The sequence below is a fragment of the Lithobates pipiens genome, unplaced genomic scaffold (genome assembly GCF_037356315.1).
Source record: "Lithobates pipiens isolate NorthernLeopardFrog02 unplaced genomic scaffold, aLitPip1_a1.2 Scaffold_1, whole genome shotgun sequence".
NCBI lineage: Eukaryota > Metazoa > Chordata > Amphibia > Anura > Ranidae > Lithobates > Lithobates pipiens.
The window spans coordinates 61,830,678-61,845,337 of record NW_027507685.1 but is presented as its reverse complement, the minus strand read 5'-3'; the positions used below and the strand labels follow the sequence as shown (position 1 = coordinate 61,845,337).

The window sequence follows — 14,660 nt, the reverse complement described above, 5'->3', positions numbered from 1 at the left end:
AGCTCCTTGACAATGGTAATAGATCAATAGAGTACTACGAGTAGATGATATTTCCAGAGGAAGCCATAGCACCTCAATATATCTTGTCAGGATGGCCGAGTGGTCTAAGGCGCCAGACTCAAGAGCTGTTTCTTCACATTGTGTGGGTGTTCTGGTCTCCAAATGGAGGCGTGGGTTCAAATCCCACTTCTGACAATCTGTTTAAACATTTAGCTTGAACTACAATCACCACTCCCGCTGTGTTTTCATGCTACCATGTCACCGACAAAAAAACATGAAAAAAAATCCAAAAACTTTGCACATCCTACATAAAGATCAAATTCTTGAGGAAAATCTGCTAGACCATGCTGTTAAATCTGTCATTTAAAGTGCAACTTTAGTCAGAAAAGTAAGTCCTGCTACATCTCTTCCCGGTTGTCCCATTTTGCATATATACTCATGTAAAACATTAAAAAATATGCTTCTATACACTTTGAAATCCAGTAATACGCTGTTTCAACCTGTTCTGCACATACTCAGTTGCTCTCCCATTTTAGGCATATTTAAGTTATGACACCAGCCATTTGATGATTTGATAGTTTGGTTGAGAACACAAGCAAATGGGACAGTTATCAATCCCGGGTTTCCATGCATGTAACTGTGTTTTGAAACCCTTAAATCAATTGGTTTACTTCCACTTTATGATTTACTTCTGTTTGGAGGCTCTGGGCTTCAGCAAATTGGAAGCCTCCAGCAAGAAGCACGTTGTTATGGGTAAAGCAAGAATTTACGAGTGAAGGTCACAGGAAGGAACTGGAAAGCAGCATAGAAAACGACCACGAAGGGACTCGAACCCTCAATCTTCTGATCCGAAGTCAGACGCCTTATCCATTAGGCCACGCGGTCTGCCACAAGGACATGATTCTGGTTTGTGGCGCCCGGATCAACCAAACACTCGAAGATCACCTGGGACATCTTCTATTTTTTTTGCTCAAGGAGATTTGGTAGAAAGGATCTGAAATGTATGACTTGGTGCAAGGTCATGCTTTAAGAAGTGCATTTGCAAAATGGCCTAGGTTCAGAGTGTTCATACAGCTCCTTGACAATGGTAATAGATCAATAGAGTACCACGAGTAGATGATATTTCCAGAGGAAGCCATAGCACCTCAATATATCTTGTCAGGATGGCCGAGTGGTCTAAGGCGCCAGACTCAAGAGCTGTTTCTTCACATTGTGTGGGTGTTCTGGTCTCCAAATGGAGGCGTGGGTTCAAATCCCACTTCTGACAATCTGTTTACACATTTAGCTTGAACTACAATCACCACTCCCGCTGTGTTTTCATGCTACCATGTCACCGACAAAAAAACATGAAAAAAAATCCCAAAACTTTGCACATCCTACATAAAGATCAAATTCTTGAGGAAAATCTGCTAGACCATGCTGTTAAATCTGTCATTTAAAGTGCAACTTTAGTCAGAAAAGTAAGTCCTGCTACATCTCTTCCGGTTGTCCCATTTTGCATATATACTCATGTAAAACATTAAAAAATATGCTTCTATACACTTTGAAATCCAGTAATACGCTGTTTCAACCTGCTCTGCACATACTCAGTTGCTCTCCCATTTTAGGCATATTTAGGTTATGACACCAGCCATTTGATGATTTGATAGTTTGGTTGAGAACACAAGCAAATGGGACAGTTATCAATCCCGGGATTCCATGCATGTAACTGTGTTTTGAAACCCTTAAATCAATTGGTTTACTTCCACTTTATGATTTACTTCTGTTTGGAGGCTCTGGGCTTCAGCAAATTGGAAGCCTCCAGCAAGAAGCACGTTGTTATGGCTAAAGCAAGAATTTACGAGTGAAGGTCACAGGAAGGAACTGGAAAGCAGCATAGAAAACGACCACGAAGGGACTCGAACCCTCAATCTTCTGATCCGAAGTCAGACGCCTTATCCATTATGCCACGCGGTCTGCCACAAGGACATGATTTTGGTTTGTGGCGCCCGGATCAACCAAACACTCGAAGATCACCTGGGACATCTTCTACTTTTTTTGCTCAAGGAGATTTGGTAGAAAGGATCTGAAATGTATGACTTGGTGCAAGGTCATGCTTTAAGAAGTGCATTTGCAAAAGGGCCTAGGTTCAGAGTGTTCATACAGCTCCTTGACAATGGTAATAGATCAATAGAGTACTACGAGTAGATGATATTTCCAGAGGAAGCCATAGCACCTTAATATATCTTGTCAGGATTGCCGAGTGGTCTAAGGCGCCAGACTCAAGAGCTGTTTCTTCACATTGTGTGGGTGTTCTGGTCTCCAAATGGAGGCGTGGGTTCAAATCCCACTTCTGACAATCTGTTTACACATTTAGCTTGAACTACAATCACCACTCCCGCTGTGTTTTCATGCTACCATGTCACCGACAAAAAAACATGAAAAAAAATCCAAAAACTTTGCACATCCTACATAAAGATCAAATTCTTGAGGAAAATCTGCTAGACCATGCTGTTAAATCTCTCATTTAAAGAGGAAGTAAACCCTGATGGTTTTACTTCCTCTTTTTTTCCCTGCAAAGGTAAAGCATAATGGACTACTATGCATCGCATAGTAGCTCATTATGTGTCACTTACCTGACACAGGAGCCAGCGAAGTCGCCGCTGATCCCTGTAGTCCGCCACGTCCATCTTGCTGGTGGCGTCTCGCAGCTCCGACCAATGACAGCGGCGAAGCCGCGATGACGTCACTCCCGCGCATGCGCACGGGAGTCGCGCCTCGCAGCTCCGCCGCTGTCATACGGCGAGGCCGCGATGACGTCACTCCCGCGCATGCGCACGGGAGTCGACAAATTTGGCAAATCCATTCTTGGACTTGCCGCATTTAGTGCGCATGCGAGCCGCTGTCTACGGCGCATGCGCCGTAGACAGCGGTGCCCATTTTCGGGCAAATATCTCCTAAACCATATAGGTTTAGGAGATATTTCTTGGACCTACAGGTAAGCCTTAATCTAGGCTTACCTATAGGTCCAAGTTGTTTGGAAGGGTTTACTTCCCTTTTAAAGTGCAACTTTAGTCAGAAAAGTAAGTCCTGCTACATCTCTTCCGGTTGTCCCATTTTGCATATATACTCATGTAAAACATTAAAAAATATGTTTCTATACACTTTGAAATCCAGTAATACGCTGTTTCAACCTGCTCTGCACATACTCAGTTGCTCTCCCATTTTAGGCATATTTAAGTTATGACACCAGCCATTTGATGATTTGATAGTTTGGTTGAGAACACAAGCAAATGGGACAGTTATCAATCCCGGGATTCCAGGCATGTAACTGTGTTTTGAAACCCTTAAATCAATTGGTTTACTTCCACTTTATGATTTACTTCTGTTTGGAGGCTCTGGGCTTCAGCAAATTGGAAGCCTCCAGCAAGAAGCACGTTGTTATGGCTAAAGCAAGAATTTACGAGTGAAGGTCACAGGAAGGAACTGGAAAGCAGCATAGAAAACGACCACGAAGGGACTCGAACCCTCAATCTTCTGATCCGAAGTCAGACGCCTTATCCATTAGGCCACGCGGTCTGCCACGAGGACATGATTCTGGTTTGTGGCGCCCGGATCAACCAAACACTCGAAGATCACCTGGGACATCTTCTACTTTTTTTGCTCAAGGAGATTGGGTAGAAAGGATCTGAAATGTATGACTTGGTGCAAGGTCATGCTTTAAGAAGTGCATTTGCAAAATGGCCTAGGTTCAGAGTGTTTATACAGCTCCTTGACAATGGTAATAGATCAATAGAGTACCACGAGTAGATGATATTTCCAGAGGAAGCCATAGCACCTCAATATATCTTGTCAGGATGGCCGAGTGGTCTAAGGCGCCAGACTCAAGAGCTGTTTCTTCACATTGTGTGGGTGTTCTGGTCTCCAAATGGAGGCGTGGGTTCAAATCCCACTTCTGACAATCTGTTTACACATTTAGCTTGAACTACAATCACCACTCCCGCTGTGTTTTCATGCTACCATGTCACCGACAAAAAAACATGAAAAAAAATCCAAAAACTTTGCACATCCTACATAAAGATCAAATTCTTGAGGAAAATCTGCTAGACCATGCTGTTAAATCTCTCATTTAAAGTGCAACTTTAGTCAGAAAAGTAAGTCCTGCTACATCTCTTCCGGTTGTCCCATTTTGCATATATACTCATGTAAAACATTAAAAAATATGCTTCTATACACTTTGAAATCCAGTAATACGCTGTTTCAACCTGCTCTGCACATACTCAGTTGCTCTCCCATTTTAGGCATATTTAAGTTATGACACCAGCCATTTGATGATTTGATAGTTTGGTTGAGAACACAAGCAAATGGGACAGTTATCAATCCCGGGATTCCATGCATGTAACTGTGTTTTGAAACCCTTAAATCAATTGGTTTACTTCCACTTTATGATTTATTTCTGTTTGGAGGCTCTGGGCTTCAGCAAATTGGAAGCCTCCAGCAAGAAGCACGTTGTTATGGCTAAAGCAAGAATTTACGAGTGAAGGTCACAGGAAGGAACTGGAAAGCAGCATAGAAAACGACCACGAAGGGACTCGAACCCTCAATCTTCTGATCCGAAGTCAGACGCCTTATCCATTATGCCACGCGGTCTGCCACAAGGACATGATTTTGGTTTGTGGCGCCCGGATCAACCAAACACTCGAAGATCACCTGGGACATCTTCTACTTTTTTTGCTCAAGGAGATTTGGTAGAAAGGATCTGAAATGTATGACTTGGTGCAAGGTCATGCTTTAAGAAGTGCATTTGCAAAAGGGCCTAGGTTCAGAGTGTTCATACAGCTCCTTGACAATGGTAATAGATCAATAGAGTACTACGAGTAGATGATATTTCCAGAGGAAGCCATAGCACCTTAATATATCTTGTCAGGATTGCCGAGTGGTCTAAGGCGCCAGACTCAAGAGCTGTTTCTTCACATTGTGTGGGTGTTCTGGTCTCCAAATGGAGGCGTGGGTTCAAATCCCACTTCTGACAATCTGTTTACACATTTAGCTTGAACTACAATCACCACTCCCGCTGTGTTTTCATGCTACCATGTCACCGACAAAAAAACAAGAAAAAAAATCCAAAAACTTTGCACATCCTACATAAAGATCAAATTCTTGAGGAAAATCTGCTAGACCATGCTGTTAAATCTCTCATTTAAAGAGGAAGTAAACCCTGATGGGTTTACTTCCTCTTTTTTTCCCTGCAAAGGTAAAGCATAATGGACTACTATGCATCGCATAGTAGCTCATTATGTGTCACTTACCTGACACAGGAGCCAGCGAAGTCGCCGCTGATCCCTGTAGTCCGCCACGTCCATCTTGCTGGTGGCGTCTCGCAGCTCCGACCAATGACAGCGGCGAAGCCGCGATGACGTCACTCCCGCGCATGCGCACGGGAGTCGCGCCTCGCAGCTCCGCCGCTGTCATACGGCGAGGCCGCGATGACGTCACTCCCGCGCATGCGCACGGGAGTCGACAAATTTGGCAAATCCATTCTTGGACTTGCCGCATTTAGTGCGCATGCGAGCCGCTGTCTACGGCGCATGCGCCGTAGACAGCGGTGCCCATTTTCGGGCAAATATCTCCTAAACCATATAGGTTTAGGAGATATTTCTTGGACCTACAGGTAAGCCTTAATCTAGGCTTACCTATAGGTCCAAGTTGTTTGGAAGGGTTTACTTCCCTTTTAAAGTGCAACTTTAGTCAGAAAAGTAAGTCCTGCTACATCTCTTCCGGTTGTCCCATTTTGCATATATACTCATGTAAAACATTAAAAAATATGTTTCTATACACTTTGAAATCCAGTAATACGCTGTTTCAACCTGCTCTGCACATACTCAGTTGCTCTCCCATTTTAGGCATATTTAAGTTATGACACCAGCCATTTGATGATTTGATAGTTTGGTTGAGAACACAAGCAAATGGGACAGTTATCAATCCCGGGATTCCAGGCATGTAACTGTGTTTTGAAACCCTTAAATCAATTGGTTTACTTCCACTTTATGATTTACTTCTGTTTGGAGGCTCTGGGCTTCAGCAAATTGGAAGCCTCCAGCAAGATGCACGTTGTTATGGCTAAAGCAAGAATTTACGAGTGAAGGTCACAGGAAGGAACTGGAAAGCAGCATAGAAAACGACCACGAAGGGACTCGAACCCTCAATCTTCTGATCCGAAGTCAGACGCCTTATCCATTAGGCCACGCGGTCTGCCACAAGGACATGATTCTGGTTTGTGGCGCCCGGATCAACCAAACACTCGAAGATCACCTGGGACATCTTCTACTTTTTTTGCTCAAGGAGATTTGGTAGAAAGGATCTGAAATGTATGACTTGGTGCAAGGTCATGCTTTAAGAAGTGCATTTGCAAAAGGGCCTAGGTTCAGAGTGTTCATACAGCTCCTTGACAATGGTAATAGATCAATAGAGTACTACGAGTAGATGATATTTCCAGAGGAAGCCATAGCACCTCAATATATCTTGTCAGGATGGCCGAGTGGTCTAAGGCGCCAGACTCAAGAGCTGTTTCTTCACATTGTGTGGGTGTTCTGGTCTCCAAATGGAGGCGTGGGTTCAAATCCCACTTCTGACAATCTGTTTACACATTTAGCTTGAACTACAATCACCACTCCCGCTGTGTTTTCATGCTACCATGTCACCGACAAAAAAACATGAAAAAAAATCCAAAAACTTTGCACATCCTACATAAAGATCAAATTCTTGAGGAAAATCTGCTAGACCATGCTGTTAAATCTGTCATTTAAAGTGCAACTTTAGTCAGAAAAGTAAGTCCTGCTACATCTCTTCCGGTTGTCCCATTTTGCATATATACTCATGTAAAACATTAAAAAATATGCTTCTATACACTTTGAAATCCAGTAATACGCTGTTTCAACCTGCTCTGCACATACTCAGTTGCTCTCCCATTTTAGGCATATTTAAGTTATGACACCAGCCATTTGATGATTTGATAGTTTGGTTGAGAACACAAGCAAATGGGACAGTTATCAATCCCGGGATTCCAGGCATGTAACTGTGTTTTGAAACCCTTAAATCAATTGGTTTACTTCCACTTTATGATTTACTTCTGTTTGGAGGCTCTGGGCTTCAGCAAATTGGAAGCCTCCAGCAAGAAGCACGTTGTTATGGGTAAAGCAAGAATTTACGAGTGAAGGTCACAGGAAGGAACTGGAATGCAGCATAGAAAACGACCACGAAGGGACTCGAACCCTCAATTTTCTGATCCGAAGTCAGACGCCTTATCCATTAGGCCACGCAGTCTGCCACAAGGACATGGTTCTGGTTTGTGGCGCCCGGATCAACCAAACACTCGAAGATCACCTGGGACATCTTCTACTTTTTTTGCTCAAGGAGATTTGGTAGAAAGGATCTGAAATGTATGACTTGGTGCAAGGTCATGCTTTAAGAAGTGCATTTGCAAAAGGGCCTAGGTTCAGAGTGTTCATACAGCTCCTTGACAATGGTAATAGATCAATAGAGTACCACGAGTAGATGATATTTCCAGAGGAAGCCAAAGTACCTCAATGTATCTTGTCAGGATGGCCGAGTGGTCTAAGGCGCCAGACTCAAGAGCTGTTTCTTCACATTGTGTGGGTGTTCTGGTCTCTAAATGGAGGCGTGGGTTCAAATCCCACTTCTGACAATCTGTTTACACATTTAGCTTGAACTACAATCACCACTCCCGCTGTGTTTTCATGCTACCATGTCACCGACAAAAAAACATGAAAAAAAATCCAAAAACTTTGCACATCCTACATAAAGATCAAATTCTTGAGGAAAATCTGCTAGACCATGCTGTTAAATCTCTCATTTAAAGTGCAACTTTAGTCAGAAAAGTAAGTCCTGCTACATCTCTTCCGGTTGTCCCATTTTGCATATATACTCATGTAAAACATTAAAAAATATGCTTCTATACACTTTGAAATCCAGTAATACGCTGTTTCAACCTGCTCTGCACATACTCAGTTGCTCTCCCATTTTAGGCATATTTAAGTTATGACACCAGCCATTTGATGATTTGATAGTTTGGTTGAGAACACAAGCAAATGGGACAGTTATCAATCCCGGGATTCCAGGCATGTAACTGTGTTTTGAAACCCTTAAATCAATTGGTTTACTTCCACTTTATGATTTACTTCTGTTTGGAGGCTCTGGGCTTCAGCAAATTGGAAGCCTCCAGCAAGAAGCACGTTGTTATAGCTAAAGCAAGAATTTACGAGTGAAGGTCACAGGAAGGAACTGGAAAGCAGCATAGAAAACGACCACGAAGGGACTTGAACCCTCAATCTTCTGATCCGAAGTCAGACGCCTTATCCATTAGGCCATGTGGTCTGCCACAAGGACATGATTCTGGTTTGTGGCGCCCGGATCAACCAAACACTCGAAGATCACCTGGGACATCTTCTACTTTTTTTGCTCAAGGAGATTTGGTAGAAAGGATCTGAAATGTATGACTTGGTGCAAGGTCATGCTTTAAGAAGTGCATTTGCAAAATGGCCTAGGTTCAGAGTGTTCATACAGCTCCTTGACAATGGTAATAGATCAATAGAGTGCCACGAGTAGATGATATTTCCAGAGGAAGCCATAGCACCTCAATATATCTTGTCAGGATGGCCGAGTGGTCTAAGGCGCCAGACTCAAGAGCTGTTTCTTCACATTGTGTGGGTGTTCTGGTCTCCAAATGGAGGCGTGGGTTCAAATCCCACTTCTGACAATCTGTTTACACATTTAGCTTGAACTACAATCACCACTCCCGCTGTGTTTTCATGCTACCATGTCACCGACAAAAAAACATGAAAAAAAATCCAAAAACTTTGCACATCCTACATAAAGATAAAATTCTTGAGGAAAATCTGCTAGACCATGCTGTTAAATCTCTCATTTAAAGTGCAACTTTAGTCAGAAAAGTAAGTCCTGCTACATCTCTTCCGGTTGTCCCATTTTGCATATATACTCATGTAAAACATTAAAAAATATGCTTCTATACACTTTGAAATCCAGTAATACGCTGTTTCAACCTGCTCTGCACATACTCAGTTGCTCTCCCATTTTAGGCATATTTAGGTTATGACACCAGCCATTTGATGATTTGATAGTTTGGTTGAGAACACAAGCAAATGGGACAGTTATCAATCCCGGGATTCCATGCATGTAACTGTGTTTTGAAACCCTTAAATCAATTGGTTTACTTCCACTTTATGATTTATTTCTGTTTGGAGGCTCTGGGCTTCAGCAAATTGGAAGCCTCCAGCAAGAAGCACGTTGTTATGGCTAAAGCAAGAAGTTACGAGTGAAGGTCACAGGAAGGAACTGGAAAGCAGCATAGAAAACGACCACGAAGGGACTCGAACCCTCAATCTTCTGATCCGAAGTCAGACGCCTTATCCATTAGGCCACGCGGTCTGCCACAAGGCCATGATTCTGGTTTGTGGCGCCCGGATCAACCAAACACTCGAAGATCACCTGGGACATCTTCTACTTTTTTTGCTCAAGGAGATTTGGTAGAAAGGATCTGAAATGTATGACTTGGTGCAAGGTCATGCTTTAAGAAGTGCATTTGCAAAAGGGCCTAGGTTCAGAGTGTTCATACAGCTCCTTGACAATGGTAATAGATCAATAGAGTACTACGAGTAGATGATATTTCCAGAGGAAGCCATAGCACCTCAATATATCTTGTCAGGATGGCCGAGTGGTCTAAGGCGCCAGACTCAAGAGCTGTTTCTTCACATTGTGTGGGTGTTCTGGTCTCCAAATGGAGGCGTGGGTTCAAATCCCACTTCTGACAATCTGTTTACACATTTAGCTTGAACTACAATCACCACTCCCGCTGTGTTTTCATGCTACCATGTCACCGACAAAAAAACATGAAAAAAAATCCAAAAACTTTGCACATCCTACATAAAGATCAAATTCTTGAGGAAAATCTGCTAGACCATGCTGTTAAATCTGTCATTTAAAGTGCAACTTTAGTCAGAAAAGTAAGTCCTGCTACATCTCTTCCGGTTGTCCCATTTTGCATATATACTCATGTAAAACATTAAAAAATATGCTTCTATACACTTTGAAATCCAGTAATACGCTGTTTCAACCTGCTCTGCACATACTCAGTTGCTCTCCCATTTTAGGCATATTTAAGTTATGACACCAGCCATTTGATGATTTGATAGTTTGGTTGAGAACACAAGCAAATGGGACAGTTATCAATCCCGGGATTCCAGGCATGTAACTGTGTTTTGAAACCCTTAAATCAATTGGTTTACTTCCACTTTATGATTTACTTCTGTTTGGAGGCTCTGGGCTTCAGCAAATTGGAAGCCTCCAGCAAGAAGCACGTTGTTATGGCTAAAGCAAGAATTTACGAGTGAAGGTCACAGGAAGGAACTGGAAAGCAGCATAGAAAACGACCACGAAGGGACTCGAACCCTCAATCTTCTGATCTGAAGTCAGACGCCTTATCCATTAGGCCACGCGGTCTGCCACAAGGACATGATTCTGGTTTGTGGCGCCCGGATCAACCAAACACTCGAAGATCACCTGGGACATCTTCTACTTTTTTTGCTCAAGGAGATTTGGTAGAAAGGATCTGAAATGTATGACTTGGTGCAAGGTCATGCTTTAAGAAGTGCATTTGCAAAATGGCCTAGGTTCAGAGTGTTCATACAGCTCCTTGACAATGGTAATAGATCAATAGAGTACCACGAGTAGATGATATTTCCAGAGGAAGCCATAGCACCTCAATATATCTTGTCAGGATGGCCGAGTGGTCTAAGGCGCCAGACTCAAGAGCTGTTTCTTCACATTGTGTGGGTGTTCTGGTCTCCAAATGGAGGCGTGGGTTCAAATCCCACTTCTGACAATCTGTTTACACATTTAGCTTGAACTACAATCACCACTCCCGCTGTGTTTTCATGCTACCATGTCACCGACAAAAAAACATGAAAAAAAATCCAAAAACTTTGCACATCCTACATAAAGATCAAATTCTTGAGGAAAATCTGCTAGACCATGCTGTTAAATCTCTCATTTAAAGTGCAACTTTAGTCAGAAAAGTAAGTCCTGCTACATCTCTTCCGGTTGTCCCATTTTGCATATATACTCATGTAAAACATTAAAAAATATGCTTCTATACACTTTGAAATCCAGTAATACGCTGTTTCAACCTGCTCTGCACATACTCAGTTGCTCTCCCATTTTAGGCATATTTAAGTTATGACACCAGCCATTTGATGATTTGATAGTTTGGTTGAGAACACAAGCAAATGGGACAGTTATCAATCCCGGGATTCCAGGCATGTAACTGTGTTTTGAAACCCTTAAATCAATTGGTTTACTTCCACTTTATGATTTACTTCTGTTTGGAGGCTCTGGGCTTCAGCAAATTGGAAGCCTCCAGCAAGAAGCACGTTGTTATAGCTAAAGCAAGAATTTACGAGTGAAGGTCACAGGAAGGAACTGGAAAGCAGCATAGAAAACGACCACGAAGGGACTCGAACCCTCAATCTTCTGATCCGAAGTCAGACGCCTTATCCATTAGGCCACGCGGTCTGCCACAAGGACATGATTCTGGTTTGTGGCGCCCGGATCAACCAAACACTCGAAGATCACCTGGGACATCTTCTACTTTTTTTGCTCAAGGAGATTTGGTAGAAAGGATCTGAAATGTATGACTTGGTGCAAGGTCATGCTTTAAGAAGTGCATTTGCAAAATGGCCTAGGTTCAGAGTGTTCATACAGCTCCTTGACAATGGTAATAGATCAATAGAGTACCACGAGTAGATGATATTTCCAGAGGAAGCCATAGCACCTCAATATATCTTGTCAGGATGGCCGAGTGGTCTAAGGCGCCAGACTCAAGAGCTGTTTCTTCACATTGTGTGGGTGTTCTGGTCTCCAAATGGAGGCGTGGGTTCAAATCCCACTTCTGACAATCTGTTTACACATTTAGCTTGAACTACAATCACCACTCCCGCTGTGTTTTCATGCTACCATGTCACCGACAAAAAAACATGAAAAAAAATCCAAAAACTTTGCACATCCTACATAAAGATCAAATTCTTGAGGAAAATCTGCTAGACCATGCTGTTAAATCTCTCATTTAAAGTGCAACTTTAGTCAGAAAAGTAAGTCCTGCTACATCTCTTCCGGTTGTCCCATTTTGCATATATACTCATGTAAAACATTAAAAAATATGCTTCTATACACTTTGAAATCCAGTAATACGCTGTTTCAACCTGCTCTGCACATACTCAGTTGCTCTCCCATTTTAGGCATATTTAAGTTATGACACCAGCCATTTGATGATTTGATAGTTTGGTTGAGAACACAAGCAAATGGGACAGTTATCAATCCCGGGATTCCATGCATGTAACTGTGTTTTGAAACCCTTAAATCAATTGGTTTACTTCCACTTTATGATTTATTTCTGTTTGGAGGCTCTGGGCTTCAGCAAATTGGAAGCCTCCAGCAAGAAGCACGTTGTTATGGCTAAAGCAAGAAGTTACGAGTGAAGGTCACAGGAAGGAACTGGAAAGCAGCATAGAAAACGACCACGAAGGGACTCGAACCCTCAATCTTCTGATCCGAAGTCAGACGCCTTATCCATTAGGCCACGCGGTCTGCCACAAGGCCATGATTCTGGTTTGTGGCGCCCGGATCAACCAAACACTCGAAGATCACCTGGGACATCTTCTACTTTTTTTGCTCAAGGAGATTTGGTAGAAAGGATCTGAAATGTATGACTTGGTGCAAGGTCATGCTTTAAGAAGTGCATTTGCAAAAGGGCCTAGGTTCAGAGTGTTCATACAGCTCCTTGACAATGGTAATAGATCAATAGAGTACTACGAGTAGATGATATTTCCAGAGGAAGCCATAGCACCTCAATATATCTTGTCAGGATGGCCGAGTGGTCTAAGGCGCCAGACTCAAGAGCTGTTTCTTCACATTGTGTGGGTGTTCTGGTCTCCAAATGGAGGCGTGGGTTCAAATCCCACTTCTGACAATCTGTTTACACATTTAGCTTGAACTACAATCACCACTCCCGCTGTGTTTTCATGCTACCATGTCACCGACAAAAAAACATGAAAAAAAATCCAAAAACTTTGCACATCCTACATAAAGATCAAATTCTTGAGGAAAATCTGCTAGACCATGCTGTTAAATCTGTCATTTAAAGTGCAACTTTAGTCAGAAAAGTAAGTCCTGCTACATCTCTTCCGGTTGTCCCATTTTGCATATATACTCATGTAAAACATTTAAAAATATGGTTCTATACACTTTGAAATCCAGTAATACGCTGTTTCAACCTGCTCTGTACATACTCAGTTGCTCTCCCATTTTAGGCATATTTAAGTTATGACACCAGCCATTTGATGATTTGATAGTTTGGTTGAGAACACAAGCAAATGGGACAGTTATCAATCCCGGGATTCCAGGCATGTAACTGTGTTTTGAAACCCTTAAATCAATTGGTTTACTTCCACTTTATGATTTACTTCTGTTTGGAGGCTCTGGGCTTCAGCAAATTGGAAGCCTCCAGCAAGAAGCACGTTGTTATGGCTAAAGCAAGAATTTACGAGTGAAGGTCACAGGAAGGAACTGGAAAGCAGCATAGAAAACGACCACGAAGGGACTCGAACCCTCAATCTTCTGATCCGAAGTCAGACGCCTTATCCATTAGGCCACGCGGTCTGCCACAAGGACATGATCCTGGTTTGTGGCGCCCGGATCAACCAAACACTCGAAGATCACCTGGGACATCTTCTACTTTTTTTGCTCAAGGAGATTTGGTAGAAAGGATCTGAAATGTATGACTTGGTGCAAGGTCATGCTTTAAGAAGTGCATTTGCAAAATGGCCTAGGTTCAGAGTGTTCATACAGCTCCTTGACAATGGTAATAGATCAATAGAGTACCACGAGTAGATGATATTTCCAGAGGAAGCCATAGCACCTCAATATATCTTGTCAGGATGGCCGAGTGGTCTAAGGCGCCAGACTCAAGAGCTGTTTCTTCACATTGTGTGGGTGTTCTGGTCTCCAAATGGAGGCGTGGGTTCAAATCCCACTTCTGACAATCTGTTTACACATTTAGCTTGAACTACAATCACCACTCCCGCTGTGTTTTCATGCTACCATGTCACCGACAAAAAAACATGAAAAAAAATCCAAAAACTTTGCACATCCTACATAAAGATCAAATTCTTGAGGAAAATCTGCTAGACCATGCTGTTAAATCTCTCATTTAAAGTGCAACTTTAGTCAGAAAAGTAAGTCCTGCTACATCTCTTCCGGTTGTCCCATTTTGCATATATACTCATGTAAAACATTAAAAAATATGCTTCTATACACTTTGAAATCCAGTAATACGCTGTTTCAACCTGCTCTGCACATACTCAGTTGCTCTCCCATTTTAGGCATATTTAAGTTATGACACCAGCCATTTGATGATTTGATAGTTTGGTTGAGAACACAAGCAAATGGGACAGTTATCAATCCCGGGATTCCATGCATGTAACTGTGTTTTGAAACCCTTAAATCAATTGGTTTACTTCCACTTTATGATTTATTTCTGTTTGGAGGCTCTGGGCTTCAGCAAATTGGAAGCCTCCAGCAAGAAGCACGTT

The 14,660-nt window shown here is 42.4% G+C and overlaps 17 non-coding genes across 17 annotated transcripts; 10 read left to right on the top strand and 7 right to left on the bottom strand.

Moving 5' to 3' along the window:
* The first annotated feature begins 85 nt into the window (after positions 1–85).
* On the top strand, positions 86–195 carry TRNAL-CAA (transfer RNA leucine (anticodon CAA)). Its single transcript has 2 exons — positions 86–123; positions 150–195. It is a non-coding gene; the product is annotated as a tRNA-Leu (tRNA).
* A 617-nt stretch (positions 196–812) lies between these two features.
* On the bottom strand, positions 813–885 carry TRNAR-UCG (transfer RNA arginine (anticodon UCG)). Its single transcript has one exon. It is a non-coding gene; the product is annotated as a tRNA-Arg (tRNA).
* Positions 886–1,157: 272 nt separating this feature from the next.
* TRNAL-CAA (transfer RNA leucine (anticodon CAA)) lies at positions 1,158–1,267 on the top strand. The gene is made up of 2 exons: positions 1,158–1,195; positions 1,222–1,267. It is a non-coding gene; the product is annotated as a tRNA-Leu (tRNA).
* A 2,218-nt stretch (positions 1,268–3,485) lies between these two features.
* TRNAR-UCG (transfer RNA arginine (anticodon UCG)) lies at positions 3,486–3,558 on the bottom strand. The gene has a single exon. It is a non-coding gene; the product is annotated as a tRNA-Arg (tRNA).
* Positions 3,559–3,830: 272 nt separating this feature from the next.
* TRNAL-CAA (transfer RNA leucine (anticodon CAA)) lies at positions 3,831–3,940 on the top strand. Its single transcript has 2 exons — positions 3,831–3,868; positions 3,895–3,940. It is a non-coding gene; the product is annotated as a tRNA-Leu (tRNA).
* A 2,218-nt stretch (positions 3,941–6,158) lies between these two features.
* TRNAR-UCG (transfer RNA arginine (anticodon UCG)) lies at positions 6,159–6,231 on the bottom strand. The gene has a single exon. It is a non-coding gene; the product is annotated as a tRNA-Arg (tRNA).
* Positions 6,232–6,503: 272 nt separating this feature from the next.
* TRNAL-CAA (transfer RNA leucine (anticodon CAA)) lies at positions 6,504–6,613 on the top strand. The gene is made up of 2 exons: positions 6,504–6,541; positions 6,568–6,613. It is a non-coding gene; the product is annotated as a tRNA-Leu (tRNA).
* Positions 6,614–8,645: 2,032 nt separating this feature from the next.
* On the top strand, positions 8,646–8,755 carry TRNAL-CAA (transfer RNA leucine (anticodon CAA)). Its single transcript has 2 exons — positions 8,646–8,683; positions 8,710–8,755. It is a non-coding gene; the product is annotated as a tRNA-Leu (tRNA).
* Positions 8,756–9,371: 616 nt separating this feature from the next.
* On the bottom strand, positions 9,372–9,444 carry TRNAR-UCG (transfer RNA arginine (anticodon UCG)). Its single transcript has one exon. It is a non-coding gene; the product is annotated as a tRNA-Arg (tRNA).
* A 272-nt stretch (positions 9,445–9,716) lies between these two features.
* On the top strand, positions 9,717–9,826 carry TRNAL-CAA (transfer RNA leucine (anticodon CAA)). Its single transcript has 2 exons — positions 9,717–9,754; positions 9,781–9,826. It is a non-coding gene; the product is annotated as a tRNA-Leu (tRNA).
* A 961-nt stretch (positions 9,827–10,787) lies between these two features.
* Positions 10,788–10,897, top strand: TRNAL-CAA (transfer RNA leucine (anticodon CAA)). Its single transcript has 2 exons — positions 10,788–10,825; positions 10,852–10,897. It is a non-coding gene; the product is annotated as a tRNA-Leu (tRNA).
* A 616-nt stretch (positions 10,898–11,513) lies between these two features.
* On the bottom strand, positions 11,514–11,586 carry TRNAR-UCG (transfer RNA arginine (anticodon UCG)). The gene has a single exon. It is a non-coding gene; the product is annotated as a tRNA-Arg (tRNA).
* A 272-nt stretch (positions 11,587–11,858) lies between these two features.
* Positions 11,859–11,968, top strand: TRNAL-CAA (transfer RNA leucine (anticodon CAA)). The gene is made up of 2 exons: positions 11,859–11,896; positions 11,923–11,968. It is a non-coding gene; the product is annotated as a tRNA-Leu (tRNA).
* A 616-nt stretch (positions 11,969–12,584) lies between these two features.
* TRNAR-UCG (transfer RNA arginine (anticodon UCG)) lies at positions 12,585–12,657 on the bottom strand. The gene has a single exon. It is a non-coding gene; the product is annotated as a tRNA-Arg (tRNA).
* A 272-nt stretch (positions 12,658–12,929) lies between these two features.
* Positions 12,930–13,039, top strand: TRNAL-CAA (transfer RNA leucine (anticodon CAA)). The gene is made up of 2 exons: positions 12,930–12,967; positions 12,994–13,039. It is a non-coding gene; the product is annotated as a tRNA-Leu (tRNA).
* A 616-nt stretch (positions 13,040–13,655) lies between these two features.
* TRNAR-UCG (transfer RNA arginine (anticodon UCG)) lies at positions 13,656–13,728 on the bottom strand. Its single transcript has one exon. It is a non-coding gene; the product is annotated as a tRNA-Arg (tRNA).
* A 272-nt stretch (positions 13,729–14,000) lies between these two features.
* Positions 14,001–14,110, top strand: TRNAL-CAA (transfer RNA leucine (anticodon CAA)). The gene is made up of 2 exons: positions 14,001–14,038; positions 14,065–14,110. It is a non-coding gene; the product is annotated as a tRNA-Leu (tRNA).
* The last annotated feature ends 550 nt before the right edge of the window (positions 14,111–14,660 follow it).